The sequence below is a fragment of the Euleptes europaea genome, chromosome 6 (assembly GCF_029931775.1).
Source record: "Euleptes europaea isolate rEulEur1 chromosome 6, rEulEur1.hap1, whole genome shotgun sequence".
NCBI classification, from domain to species: Eukaryota; Metazoa; Chordata; class Lepidosauria; order Squamata; family Sphaerodactylidae; genus Euleptes; species Euleptes europaea.
The window spans coordinates 77,907,273-77,922,735 of record NC_079317.1 but is presented as its reverse complement, the minus strand read 5'-3'; the positions used below and the strand labels follow the sequence as shown (position 1 = coordinate 77,922,735).

At 41.8% G+C, this 15,463-nt stretch overlaps 1 protein-coding gene across 1 annotated transcript in view; it reads left to right on the top strand.

The window, feature by feature from the left end:
* The window catches only part of DCDC1 (doublecortin domain containing 1), a 336,080-nt gene that overhangs the window by 225,980 nt on the left and 94,637 nt on the right, over nucleotides 1–15,463 (top strand). The gene's annotated exons all lie outside the window — the stretch shown is intronic.

The following is a 15,463-nucleotide window of genomic DNA, read 5'->3' as shown; positions in this document are numbered from 1 at the left end:
GGGGGCATTTTTGGGGTTAGAGGTCCCAAACTTTCGGCAGAGCTTCAAAGGACGTTTATTGAAAGACTCCCCAAGTTTTGTAAAGATTGGGTCGGGGGGGCTGAGATATGGGCCCTGAAAGTGTCCCCCCCACCCTTAATGTGCATCTCTTAGCAGAGCTTGCCGCCCACGCACAAAGCTCCCAGCCCCGACAACAGCTGAGAAATTTGCAAAGCAACTGCAAAACAACTGCAAAACAACACAATCTTGTTAAACAACACCTTTGCAACACAGAACTGAAACCTCCCCCCTCAAACCAGGGAGCGAGAGACTCGAGGGGGAACACACACCCCAGGCAGAACCGACGAAAGCCCCCTTTGGCTTCCCCCCCACCCACAGAAACTGCTCCCTCCCCACACACACACAGACTCTGCTTTCCCCCCCACACACACGCATACACAGGAGAAAAATTATAGATTAAAGCCCCCAAAGGGGTCTTGCTGTGGCTGTCTTCTGTCCCATCAAGAGGGGCTGAAGAGGACTTGTAATCCAAGATGATTCCAATTAGGCACGAGACTCTGGAGAAGATGCACAGGATAGGCTGATCCATTCATCCAAATAGGGAAAAGGGGAAAGGGGAAAGGGGAAAGCCCATGTCTCGGGACCCCCTGACCCAATGTTCACAAAACTTGGGGGGTATCTTAAGAACACTGGTCTGAAACTCCGCTCAAAGTTTGGGATCTGCACCCCCAAAAATGCGCCCCCTGCAGCCATGGAAAGAGAAAAGGGGGGAGGTGATATTTCTGCCCCCACTGAACCCATCTTTACAAAACTTGGGTAGTATCTTAAGAATAATTGACTGAAGCTATGCTAAATGTTTGGGGGCTATATCCCCAAAAAAGCGCCCCCTGCAGCCACATAAATGGAAAAAGGGGGGAGGGAAAAGGGGGAGAGCCCATATCTCGAGACCCCCTGACCCAATGTTTACAAAACTTGGGGGGTACCTTAAGAAGCTTCATCTGAAGCTCCACTGAAAGTTTGGGGTCTGTACCCCCAAAAATACGCCCCCTGCAGCCACAGAAAGGAGCGAATGTGCACAAGCACCCACACACACACACACGAGGATTTCGCTCTCTCTCTCTCTCTCCCTGGCCGGGCCGCACATCAGCTGATTCCTCCAGTACTCAATCCTGACTGATTGGCCAGAAGAAGACCCAGCTTGGCCACCGATTGGCCGGGGGAGGAGAATGCTGCTTACTGACGGTTATGCTGCTTACTGACGGCCCCGAATTTGCCGAATTTATTCGCGAACTCCCGAACTCGCTGAATTCGGCCCCCCTGGTTGCCCGCCAGTTTTGAGTTCGGTTCCTCCCGAACTAAAAACCACCGAATCAGGGGAAATTCGGTTGATTTTCAGTTCGGGCTGAACCGAATCAACATCCCTAATGCCAAGCATGCCAAGATGCTGTACCACTGAGCCATAGCCCTGGGGTATTGGGTTGTGGGCTTATCCTCTTCTCATGGTGGCAGTTGGTTGGTTGCCCATGCTAAAGACTTGGTACTTGCACGCTTGTAAGAGCTGTAGAAATGGTATCTTGCTTAGAGTTTGTCCAAAACTAGGGGCAAGGGATTGTGTGGACCATTAGCAGCACAATACTTATACAACTGGCATATAATTTTCTGTTGAACTCTGTTTTTCTTACAGGCTGAGAGTTCATTATTTGTGCAAGTGCTTCCTCTTATACTATGGGGTTCTGATCTTACTTGACTGGCCAATTCCAGGAGGTGGTGCCAGGGACTCCTAGTTGACCCTGTGTCATGTATGCCATGGGATCCCACAGTGATCCTTCTTGTCCCCATGCCGTTGAACCTTTACATGAAACCATCAGGAAAGATTGGCCACAGATTTGAAGTGAGAGGCCATCAATATGCAGATGACATTCAGCTCTGTCGCTCCTTCACAGCTGACCTGGGTGGGTCTGTGAAAGCCCTGGACAGATGTCTGGTTTAGAATGGGATGGATAACCTGAAGCTCACTTCAGACAGGACCGTTGATCAGTGATAAAGCCACTTGAGTCAATCTGACCTGGAGGGGGTTGCACTGCTCCTTAATCTGTTGGTTCATATCTTGGGGCTGCTGCTGAATCCTGGGCTATAGTTGGAGACACAGGTCCCCTCCATATTAGAGACACTAGTCTGCCCCATGGCACACAGCACCTTTTGTCAGCTTTGGATAATATGCTAACTATGTCTGTTCCTCAATTTTTTGTATATATCCTCACTCAAAATAAAGTTCTGTTAGTGTCTGTGTCAGCTGTTGAGTGAAGCTTGAATGTAGCACTCTTTTGCATTAGAACTGTTAGATTCCAGTTCTGGTGATTTTTCTCTCACTCTTTGTAGGGTTCTAACCTACTAAGCAAAGTATTAGACCCCCTTCTAAATCCCTACATGTCAACAGTGCCTTCTAAACCTAATAATTTCTGTGGGTTTAGAAGGGCATAACTCTGCATAGGATGGCACCGTGGTTGTCATAAGCCATGAAGTAAGTATGTATAGACAGGAAAATGCACAGGTGTGCTATAGCAGTATGTGGTACCTGTGTGAATTACAATTACATGCCACTGTGCCATTTTTCCTTTTAAGAAGCCCTGGTTCAAATTCTAAGCAAAACAAGCTCTCCCTGCCCCATATCCATACATAGACAGGAGTCATGGCATCAGAAAGACAAATTTTATTCTAGCATAAGGTTTCATAGTCTAGAAACCACTTCGTCAGATGCATGTTCTGGGTCCTCACTAGGCATATGCATATAGATATATATGGTAATGAAGGGGAAATGGTGTAAAGAGCCATGAAATGAAGGAAGTATAGGGTGAGACATAATTATGTAAAATTCTTATGAAGTCAGGATTACAGAGACCTTTCACAAAGTGGAAATTGGAAAAATGTCCAGACATAGAAGATTGGAAAGACAAATTAGCAGAGTATGCAGTGGGGGAATAAACTGACTAACTATATAAATAAAAGATCCAGCTTTTTTGGGAAAAAGAGTTCCCAAAAAATTGGAAATTATATAATGCATATGTCTCATAAATTATATATTACTAGAAATGAAAATGTATAGTTAGAAGACTAAACAGGAAAAGTATGTAGTAGAATCTAGTGCAGGGGTGGGGAACCTCAGGCCCGGGGTCCGTATGCGGCCCCCGAGGACATTTTTTGTGGCCCTCGGGAGCTCCGGGAACCCTGCCGCGGAGGTGGGGCTCAGGGTGGCCCTCCCCGAGGGTGTTCCTGGGGCCACGGCTTACAGCGCCCTTGTTGCACCCTTTGGACCTCCTCTCACCGACTGTCGGTTGTTGGTCAGCGAGAGGGAAGGGGGAGGGACGCTTCCCCCAAGGCTGCCCCCTACAGCTGTGGCGTGCAGGAACGCTGCGGCACACTGTAAGCCCCTCTCGCTGCCTGTTGACTGTTGAGCAGTGGGGGGCGGGAAGAGGCCGGCGGCTCCCGGCGGCAGAGCTTGCATACGGGAGCCGATTTGGCTGGGGGCGGCTTTTATGGACTCTGGGGGGGGGAGTGCATGGAGACTGGGGCCTGGTTGCTTGGTGCTCTGTGCGCCGCCGGGTGTGTGTGTGTGGGCAGGGGAGGTGGGGTGGCTGGGGCCCGGTCGCACAGGCTGGCATGCGCGGGTGTGTGTGGGGGAGGCTTTTCTCTCTTTTCTTCCTCTTTTTCTGTCACTCTTTCTCCTTTCTCTCCCTCTCTTCCTCTCTCTTTTTCTGTATCTTTCTTTGTCTACCTCCGTCCTTTTTTTTCTTTCCCTCCGTCCTTTTCTTTCTTTCTCCCCCTCTCTCCATTTCTTTCTCCCTCCCTCCCTTTTCCACTTTCTCTGTTTTCCTCCCTCCCTTGCCAATCGACTGTGGGCTGTGCCCCCTTGGCGCCTCGTTTTCTGGGGCCCAACGCTGGCTGCCCTCCCACCTGGGAGGGGGGAGGGGGCGCCCTGCAGGCCTTCTCTGGCTGGCATCCCCTGGGGTTGCCAACCTCCAGGTGGTGGCTGGAGACCTGGCAACCCTAGCCTCTCCCCCCCACCGGGAGATCTACACCTGGTGTGGCCCCCGAAAGATGTTATTAATGTGCGAATGGCCCTTGGCAGGAAAAAGGTTCCCCACCCCTGATCTAGTGAATATAAACTAGTTTATATAAGATTTTATGGCAGTTAGAATGATTTAATAACAGTTAGTTTCATTATGTAAGTATAAAGTACTTATGAGAGTGAAAGATTGAATAAGAAGCAGTTAATTCAGTATTATAAAACAGTAAATTCAATGTCATAAAGCCATAATAACATATTATAGGGAAGATAGCAAGAGGGAAACAAAACTGTATATGTTCACCCAGTTACAGCTTGTTTTTGCATATTTTAGATTTTGTGTAAATATTGTATTGTCTGCCTTTTTTTGTTATGTATTTTATGTTTGTATTTTTATAGTTATGAAATTTTTCAAAAGTATTACAGAGACCTTTCACACTGGCAGTAGGTGGATGATTTCCCTACTTTTGATAGTTGGTAAAACACCTGTAATGGCTGAGGAATCTCCTCTCCTTGTTAAGTCCTTGAGAGACTGCATCAGACTTTTTGATTAATTTTAATTCAGCTGCTTCACACTAGAGCCTCCTTTCAAAGCAACTTTTTCCTTAGTCATCATGAATTTCCATGTATTCAATTTTACATGGGGATTTTAAGTTTAATCATGAAATGCCTTTGACACAGTGTTTTATACTAACTTGTTTATTCTAACATTGAATAAAAAATCATTACCCTAACTTACAACTCTAATTATGAAGTCAATTAAATATTGCTTCTCTATTAAGTATTTCAGGTGGATTACATTCAGAATCCTTTTATGAGGAAGAATAGTGTCTAATACTTTCTTAATTTACAAGGAGCTTGCTGTGATATTAAATGCATTTGTTGGTGGGAGGAACAGTATCAGACCTTACACATTTTATGCATAAGGTTCTTAAGATGAACCTGCTTTTTCACACTGAGTTATAATTTTGTTTTGCTTAAGCTTATAAGAGCCCAGGTAAAAATAACTACATTTAGAGCAGTCTCCTCAGCTTGCAGACTCAGAGGGAGGAATTTCTAGATTAGTATGTTTCCCCCTTCTGCTTATAAACATCCCATCTTTTATGTTAGTTCCATTAATGTCTGGTAATAAGTTGGTCTTCAAATATCAATAAGATGATGCGGGTTTGATGGAAGTTAAATGTCCCTAAATCCTATGAATTGATCTGTAGGAGCTGTTTTCCACATGAGCGGTAACTTCACCGAGGCATACATCCGCAAACAGGGGAGGTCAGGGTGATGAAGGCGGAGTGGGTTTGGCAGCACACATGCACTCTATTCCTGACACAGTGTCTTGCTTCGGCAAAGGCAAGTGAAGCGCGCATACCATGCTCAGTGGCATTTCCAAATGCAGCTCAGCTGGGGGCCTGTGCTTATTGCATCAGTGGCACATACTGAGGGGGGGGGGGGCAGAAGGAAATACATAATTTTGTCAAAGTAGTAGATCACAATCTCCCCCCTCCTCCTTCAAAATCATCACCACCACACACTAATAGCTCTAATAGATACAGATTTTATGCATATTTCAGTCACAGCAGTATTTCTAATGCATATGTGAAAGGGTCCTAATTTATGTCTACCAACTGTGTGGTGCCCTTCTTTTGGGTAATGTCATCATCCTAATGGTGTTTCTATTATACTCAAAGGTAGTAAATGAGGCTTATTGCAGGAAGGTAATTGATTTTCACTGAGTGAAAATGTAAATAGCCATAAGAAATCCTATGAAAGACAAGCAGTTTGAAATTGTCAGAGAAATGAGTCACATACATGACTTATTGGTCCTTGTATTTGTAAAAACGCTTCCCCCCTCTCCTTAAGGAAAAAAAATGACAATAACACATTCTGTATCATTTTATTTCAAATAGCAGCACAATGGCAGAATGCAGATGATTTTGCTTTTACCAGTTTTACTGTGTGCTTTATGAAAATGTATTAATCATGTTCAGGAAGGGTACTTCGTTTTGTCTGATTTCCCCTCAAGTGGAAAAGTCGGTGAATAATATTTCTGATGTAGATGTGTAAAGAAAAAATATCCTTCTGTGGCATTTCTGCACTTTAATATAGCAGTCTAATGAATCCGCTTTCTGAATGTGATGTTTCTTCCTTGAGAGTGGTCATTGGGCATGACAAGATTTGTTCAAATGTCAAAATTCAACAGGAATAGCAAAATTAAAAGAAAACAGGGCCTTTGTGTTCTAAACTGCAGTGTACTCACCTTTTTAGGGGATTGTTTTAAGAGCAGTAAATATAACCACCTGTGGTTCAGAAATGGTGTGAATTTTTATTTTGCCCGTTTGGGTAGTGTTTTCATTGTTATTCACTGCTAATACAGTTCTTATTACCAAATTATTCAAGTACGACTATATGCAAGCGTGTTCGCATGTACTGTTTTAGTATTATTACCCAAGAAGTTATTTTAAAAGATGCTGTTGCTAAATGTTGGAGCAAGAGAAATAAATTATGTTCCCACAAATAAACTTGTATTTCAAATCCCCAAATGAGTAAATGACCAGGAAATCTAGCACATTTTAAACCCTGCTGTTTTTTCTTAATTATCTCCTAATAAGTAATAGTTCTTTCCTAGAATACCTTATCTGGTTGTGTTTTTTATCTTATAACTGGTAACACCATTTATCTTGACAAATATCTAGTATACAGTTATATGTTTAAAACCATATTTTTATTATCTGTGATTACTCTATGTTATTATATAACCAGTTATACCGCAGTAGCCCCTGATTGTTGCTTTTACTTGGGGTATGAGTTTGATACAGAAATCAATTTGAAGCTCAATTTAGGATGGCGGTACTGTAATTTCAGTAGACGGGAGGCGGTTTTCAATCTGGGTGGGGCTGCACTTATTAAACAATCAGGTCTGAAGTCTGGGTGTGCTTTTAGATCAAAACATATCTGTATACACTGGTGGCTTTTGCAGCTTAAAGAATCTTTTGCCAACTTTGGTTGAGATCCAGCTGTTCTAGTCATATGTTGTAGTCACATCAAGCCTAAATAAATATAATGCACTATATGTGGTCTGCCTTTGAAGATCTCCTGGAAATTCATGTAGTCTGAAATGGGGTGGCTGGCAAATGTTAACAGATACATGTTATAGTGGACATGTAACTCTTATATTGAAAAATGAATGTTGGTTTCCAGTTTTTCTGGATGCAATTGAAAATTCTGGTTTGTCTTATAAATCCCTGAACAGTCTGGATCCTGAGTATCTTAAGTACCACCTGTTTATGTATGAATCTGTCCAAACACTGAGATTTTTGAGTCAATGACCAGAGATAGAACCATCTATGTTGTGGTATCATGGTCTCTGGAACACTCTCCCCATGTGGCTCCCTTGGTGCCTTCTTGTATTGGGGTTTGGGGTTTTGGCTCCCCTAGTGCCTTCTGTATTGGTGTTTGGGATTTGCGTTTTGAGATACTGATTTTGAGGTTTTTGAGATATAGTGCTGTGATTTATCTGCTCCTTATTCTACCCCTATTAGTATTTGCAGTATATTTGTTTTTCAATGTGGATTAAATGTATCATCGTTTTTAATGGTCAAGTGTTTCTAACAATTTTTTAAAAGCAGGAAACAATTTTAATAAGTAACCTTTAGTCAGTGGTAAAAATATGCAGATTTTTTCTTGATATATCTGAGCAGTATGGCTTTTAGGTAGAAACATCAGGAATAATTACTGTCCTTCAGTGTTACTCCTCTGAAGATGCCTGCCACAGCTGCTGGCGAAACATCAGGAAAGAAAATACCAAGACCACGGTTACACAGCCCGGATAACCTACAAGAACCAATAATTACAGTATTTATGAAATATTGCTTTAAAAAGGCTCTAAAATTGTTCCATGTTCATTTCCTCTAGATTTCAGTGTTCTTGAAACTTACAACGCAATCCTGAGTGAGGTGGTGGTCAGGGAGTGTCTGGGGATGGTGCAGCCATGCTGTCTCCTGTGCTTGCCAAGCACAGGAAGCTGAAAAGGCTATTTTGTAGAAAACCCCATGAAACAGCTCCATGGGGTTTCATGGGGCTGCACCAGCAATTTTGCAGGCTCAAGTTGGCACCAGCAAAAGGGGGCATTCCCAGGGCAAAAGGCCCGGGAACACCTCCTTCAGTATTGGTGCGAGCCCTTGCGCTGGAGAAACGCTGCTGGTAAGGCTGTGCCAGCAGCCGAGACTCTCATTGCCGCTCTGCTCCCTGGAGCTGGCGTCAGTGGCCCTGTGCTGGCGTTAGTGCCAGTTTAGTTGGTGCAAGTGGCAGTTCTGCCAGTGCAGGGGTCACACCTGTTCCTATCCCCTTTCGCCCCTTCCCTTGCGGTTTGCTCTGCCTACATCCTTCTGTTCATCCATTAGAAATTTCTTGCATTTCTTGTGTTATGCAGATGGGAGTGGGACAATCTTAACAATCCATACAAATGGAGTTCAGGGGAGAAATATTTTTCCAAACAAAAATTTCAAATGGTATAATGAACAAAGACATATGTAAACAAAATATGCTGTCACCTACTTCCTAGTTGCTCCAGTATCAAAGTGTATCTGGCCAGATGTATTAGCAGTCCGAACACTTACTGCAGTTTTTTTATGGGAAAAATTGCACTGATGTAAAGGGAAATCCCTGTTATAAAAATGTCAGACTTTAGTTTTCTTGGGGAAAAACACTCTCATTAATATGAGAATAAATAATTAAATGTCTTTCTAATGTTGCTACACACTACTGTAGCTTATTTCTTTCATGCCAGATTAATCATTACTCTTTACTGGTTATTCAGAAATCTTAAATAGTATTAAACATCTGTGCAATAAATATACCAGGAAAGCTAACCTGAAGTTATATGCTGCTTTCCTTGACCTCAAAGGAGCCTTTGATTCCATTCCCAGAGAATTACACTGGAGTAAATTGATTAAAATGAACATTGATAAAAGGCTCCTGTTCCTTATCAGGAAATTATACTCTTCCACAAAATGTCAAATTAAATGTATGTGAGCAGGTAAATTAATTTCAAAAATTTCCACCAACAAAGCGGTTAATCATGGCTGGAATTTAGGTCTTACCTATCTAACCTTTTTCTCAATGACCTCGCTCCAATTCTCAGTGAAGTCAATGGCCATTGCCCAAAACTTGCTTCATTGCATGTCCCTATGTTGTTTTATGCTGATGATGCATTACTCCTGTCCTGCTCACATGTTGCCCTAAGACACTTATTGAATAGATGCTTTGAGTTCTGTGTAATCAATAGACTTGAATTGAACTATGAGAAATCCAAAGTACTTGTTTTTTCAAGGACTTGGAAACCTCATAGGTGGGTAATTAATGGTAACAGGTTAGAACAGGTTAAACGTTTCAAGTATTTAGGCATACATTTTCAGTATAATGGTTCCTGGACTTTTCATCTCAAGTTGGCGATGAATATAGTTAAAGGCAACCTTTCAGTTATCATCCGATTCTATTACAACAGAGGGAACCAATATGTACCTGCTGCTTTGAAGATTTTTAATGCCAGAGTAAGTCCACAATTACTTTTTGGCATACCAATATGGATCGGTGTGTTCGACTCTTCCTTAGAACTCATCCAATCCAAGTTCATTTGTACAATCTTGGGCATGCTTAGCTGCGTACCCTATACAGCTCTCAGTCTGAAAACTGACCGCAGGTTACTTTTAACCAGCACTTGGCTCACAAATATAAAATACTGGTTGCAGTTGCATTATAATTCTGACCCTTTTACCTTTACCTACCAAATGCTTGAAGATTACAAATCCTCTAACTGGTTAGTTTATATTGAAGAAGAAATTAGATCAGTTGGTCTATCTCTCGATTTATTCTTTATGCTCTCAGCCACAGAGGCTTTCCAAATGATAAAACACAGATTTTTGGAGATTGAACACCAAAATCTTAATAGTGCAGCTAATAAAACTTGCTATCCTCTGAACTTGGGGATCTCCCTGGAGGGAGGCCAACTATCCTCATATTTCTCCCTCCTGCAAGTTTCGGAGCAACGCAGAGCCTTCTCCCTTACGAGTTTTAATGTCGTGCCATCTTCAGTTTGTACCGGAGGTTTCAAAATCTAACCCACTCAGCAAGGAATTGTTGTATTGAAAGGATTCCACATATGCTCTTCCATTGCTCATATTATGACAAAATTCAATCATAATTTTTAACATATATCTTGGTAAACAAGACTGGAGTATCTGATCCTGTAAAGGTGTCTTTTCTCTTGAATAATCTCTCTCCCGTCATAATTGAGAAAACGGCCAAATTCTTTCAGAGTGTCATAAAATTAAGACATGACAAAACTCAGGGATGAATATTGTTTACAATTGTAGCATTATTTGAGCTACATGTAATATTTTATTGTATAATTTAAGTTTTATGTCATTCAAGGTTTTGGTATTGGTAGTTCTAATAGAAGTCTGTTCAGGCCAAGGGTCCACAAACGCTGATTGGATTTGGTAAATACTGTCCTGCCACAAAGTCTGATCTAATTTTTATTGTGATGTGTTATGTGATGTGTTGCTACAGCAGAAGCAAAGTCTTGTGGCACTTTAAGGAGCTAGCTTCACTACTCCCCCATCAATAAATTCCTTTAGGCTTAAAGTGTAATAACAATGTCATCCTTAGCATAGTTACAACCTTCTAAATCCAGTGAAGTCAATGGCACACTATGGCATAAACTCTGTGTGGCTGAAGATCAGCTTACAGGTGTCTCTCCCAAGATATTTTCTTTAACTGACAGATTATTCTCTTTTCTCCAGTAAGCAACAGGAGTCTCTTGATCAAAGATATGTTTAGGACCAAGGAGTTGTGGTCCCTCGTTAGCAATAGAAAACAGTTTTCAGGGTGTTATTAGCCTCCCTCGTTAAAAAGGAACAAAAGGTTTACCGTGTCTCCCATAAATAAGCATTCTGGACTTAGCAGTCTATATGGTACTGATGGCTGGGGGGAAATGCTACCGCCCCTGATATGTAAAAGTTGCAGTTACACCAGCTGACAAGATTGATCTGAATGTCTGTAAAACTTACCTCAAGAAAGTACATGGAATTCACAGTTGGTATCCTATTGTATTACTTGCACAGCATGGAAACTAGTAACTTGCAAGAATCCATACACTCTGAAGAGCTTGAGCTACCACCAGCAAGTACCCTGAAATCCCAACAGGATAAGCCTAGTGGTGTGCCCACAAGCATTAGGATCAGAGTAGAATAGTGATCAATAATCCAAGATGAAGGAGCATTTCTGCCAGTCTGTGTGTACGGCTGAATTTTGAATATGGGAAACATGAATGCAGGTGATATCTATAAACCTGAATCCACATGCTTTTAAGAAATCATGTCATTTTGTTGTTTGACACTAATTTTCACCCCAGCGTGTATTAGCAATGACTGAAATTAGCTCCAAGTGAATTACAGTGAGACTATTTTGTGTCATCTGCAGTGGGTTTGATTGCAGAAGAGCATTTTTTCTTTTTAAGATAATTCAGAGCTCATGTGTGATACTGCGTTTGACAGCTTTGGGTACTCAAAATGGATTGAACTAGAACAAAAAGGCCAACAGCAGTGAAGGCAATGTATCAAATTTGCAGTTGACCGGGCGGGGCACCCTGGGTTTAAGGCTGGGAAGTTGCTGTCCATTTGGATCAGTAGCCTATCACCTGTGCAGTCACTATTCCTCTGTCCTGCTCCCACCAATGTACTTTAATATCTTGTTTGTTCATATGTTTCAACAATATGGCTCCAAAATCAGCTGGGTGCAATGTGCAGGGTGCAATGGCCTGGGTCTAGGACCTCTTGTCATTTTCTTATTTAACCAGAAATACCAACCGAATGAAAGGAAGTAGAGAGAGTGATGGGGCAGATGTGCATGTTGATAAAGTCTTGGGTGAGGTGGTCCATAACTAGGCTTACCAGGTCCCTCGTCTTCTTCGGCGGGAGGTTTTTAAAGTGGAGGGGTTTTTTTTGCGTGTGCCCGGAAGTGCTTCATCACTTCCAGTTTACACCCAGAAGTGCTGCATTGCAAAGGGCCAGTTTCCACTCAAACTCCCAGTTTGAGTGGTAAAGGCCTGTTGGGATGCGGCACTTCCGGGTGTAAAACGCATCACAAGGGGGCATTTTCCACTCAAACTCCCAGTTTGAGTATAAAACGGCCCCTTGTTATACATTTTGAAGTTTGAGTGGAAACCGGCCCTTTGCAATGCAGCACTTCCAGATGTGAACTGGGAGTTTGAGTCGAATCTGGCTCTTTGCAATGCAGCACTTCCGGATGTGAACCGGAAGTGACGTGTCGCCGGTTGCACAGATTGCCCGCCAACCCTCACCTGGTCAGCGGGCAGCTAGGTGGATTGGCAGGGGTTTGCCCACCACTACCTGGCACTTGGCAACCCTATCCATAACTAACAGTGCAATCCTAAGGAGAGTTACTCAAGTCTAAGCCCATTCGTTTTAATGGACTTGGACTGGAGCAACTCTGCATAGGTTTGACTGTAAGTCTCTTCCCTGGTCTATGATGGATTTATGCCAATGCGGTGAAGTGGTTGAAATGTTGGACTAGGAACTGGGAGACACAGGTCCAAATCCTTACTCTGCCATAGAACTCACTGGGTGACCTTGGACCAGCCACTCTTTCTTAGCCCAACTGACCTCACAGGTTTGTTATGAGGATGAAATGGAGGAAGGGAGGATGTTGTACACTCTTCTGGGGCCCTTCAAGGAAGGGTGGGATAAAAATATACCAAATAAATAAACAATTCCTTGGAGAGGTTTAGAGAACTCACGTATCCATGTCCTTGTGCTCCCCTCCCTACCCAAACAGAAATAATACAACAAGATAATGACAACAAGATAATTTATAGGTTCAAATTCAAGCAATCAAATTCAAGCAATCAAATTCAGGTTCAAATTCAAGCAATCAAAAGTGGAAGAGTCTTGATGGAATGCTGCTGCACCTCCTCAAAGGATGCAGTTCTAAGTTTTCAGATCTCCGTCTTCAACGGGGAAATAAGTTTTCAGGAGGCAGATAAAAGCTGCATTTGACCTCCTTCTCCATTCTCCGCCCCTTATCCAGAAGACAAATGATGCTGATTCATTAGTATTCATACGAAGTCGTCAAAATGAGATGATTTCCCTTAGAATAAATATGATTGAATTACAAATGCACAGTACTGATACCCTGACCTCAAGTAAATGAGTTTCTTTCTTTCTTTCTAAATGTGTGTTTTGATATGCTTGGAGTTCCTCATTACCGTAGAACTATGATTATATTTTAAGAAAAATGTATGATTCAATTTCCACATATAATTAGAAGGGTGTATAAAGGTTTCGTTTGGAAAGCTGAAAGGGAGTTACAAGCTCTACACACTTTACAGAAGACAAAGTACAAAGCGCTGAAAATTGATATTTACTTTAATTATTAAATACGGAATTTGCAAATATCCCTGTTTTCAAAAAGCACTGATCACAATTAAATTCTAAAGAGGCAAAGATACTTGGTCTGATATTGTAGTCTTCTGCCATGAACATTTATAAGTTGTATTAACAACTGGAAAAGTAGTTGAAGTCAGTAAATAAGTAATAAAAAGCACATCAAAGTAGTTAAAATGAGACAGCCAGATGGCAGAGAATTGCAGTTCTTGCTGTAATTTTATCAAAATTACTATTGTCATGGCATGTTAGTTTTCATAAGAATTTGTACAGTCACTGATCTTATACAGACAAATTAATTTCAGGTTCTCTCATGTGTAGTCACATAACAGCTATACTTGAGCACGCACAAAAGAAAATTAAATAATCATAGTCACATAAACTTGAAAAGCAGTGCAATTTCTTAAGTTTATTATTCCATAACATCTTGGGATCAGTGATCATTTCCCTTATAGTAGACTCGATTTGATCTACAGAGGTACTCCCATTATATAGTTTCTGCTGCATTTGATCTTCATTATGAAACTATAGAGCATCAGCTAATATGGTAGAATTACTGGTAATGCATGAGACTTTTAAAACATACCTGAGAGCTTCAGCCCTTCATAAAGTTTAGCACTCTTTCTCTGTTCTGAAACATGGAGGATGAACCATTTGAATCTGAACCAACTGAACCATTTATATTTGCTTAATATATTATCATTAGATGTCTTTTAAGTAAAAAAAAAATAAACGCCTGGCATTCTTTGAATAAGTTTGGTTGAACCAGACTCTGGAGGACTACAGATGTAAAACTGAGACTCAGTATATTATAAATATGTTTCAGATTACAAAATGTAAAGCTTTTTAATATTTCTACACTAGCATAGAGCTTTCTAGTGGGGCACACGGGTTTATGAAAATCTATCCTATGTATTAGAAAAAGGTATTTCTCTGCTGCTTGGTGTTTGCAACATGAACCCTGATCCAACGATAAGTGATGAGGAATTTCTCTATGAAAATTATTTTCAGTGAGCCTGCCCTTAAGTCACTTTCTATGCCCTAATTGATTAAATCAAAGAACCGTTCTAGCAAAGTAGAGTATCTTTGCAAGAGAAACACGAAATTACAGGGATGTGTGCAATATATCAGTGCCCTCTTCAACAGGAGAGGGCAGAGATCATACAGGCAAACTTCCATCAGAGTGATGATGGTTCATGGAAGCAGGGAGGGGGAAAAAACGCCGAAGCATTTAGCTGAATAAAACACAGGGAATCCATTTCTGCTTCCATTTGCATGATATAAGTGCAATTTGTCTCAAGGAGAGCTGTGACTTTTTGGGCCAGCAAGCCACTCAGGAGGCAGTGCAGCTGCTCTGTCTCTGGGCCCGACCCAACTACCCCTCCACTCAGGATTGCGCTGTTAGTGTTTAACCTTGATTCCTGGCATGAGAAGGATAGGGAGAGGACGGAAGTACATGAATGGGTCTGGTAACAAGTTGAGTTCGTACACACTTTTCCTTACATGTGATGTCTGAATGCAGCCCCCAAGTAACCTTAATGTAGACAAGACTCAGAGCTTCATTGGAAAGAGTCATGCCATCAAAGTTTGTCACTTTTTCTGACTGTCAGTCTATATCCCATTGGAGCCCATGCAAGTCAAATGACATTCCTGGCTGCATTTATAGCTAATGGGCCTTCAGGAAGCAAACCTCTCCTATTGTTCCCAATAAGCATTCTTGTCATTTGTTTTAGTACATCCTTTCCTTTGCACCCCTCTCCATCCCTTCCGTCTGCCGTTATTTCCAATGGGGGACTTTCAGGAAGCCTGGAATGACTGTTTTTCTATCAAATGATGCCAAATTGCACCATAATAGGTGCTGCATATCTTCTAAAGAACCCCCAAGTTTCAAGAACATTGGACCAAGATATTGTCGAAGGCTTTCACGGTCAGAGTTCATTGG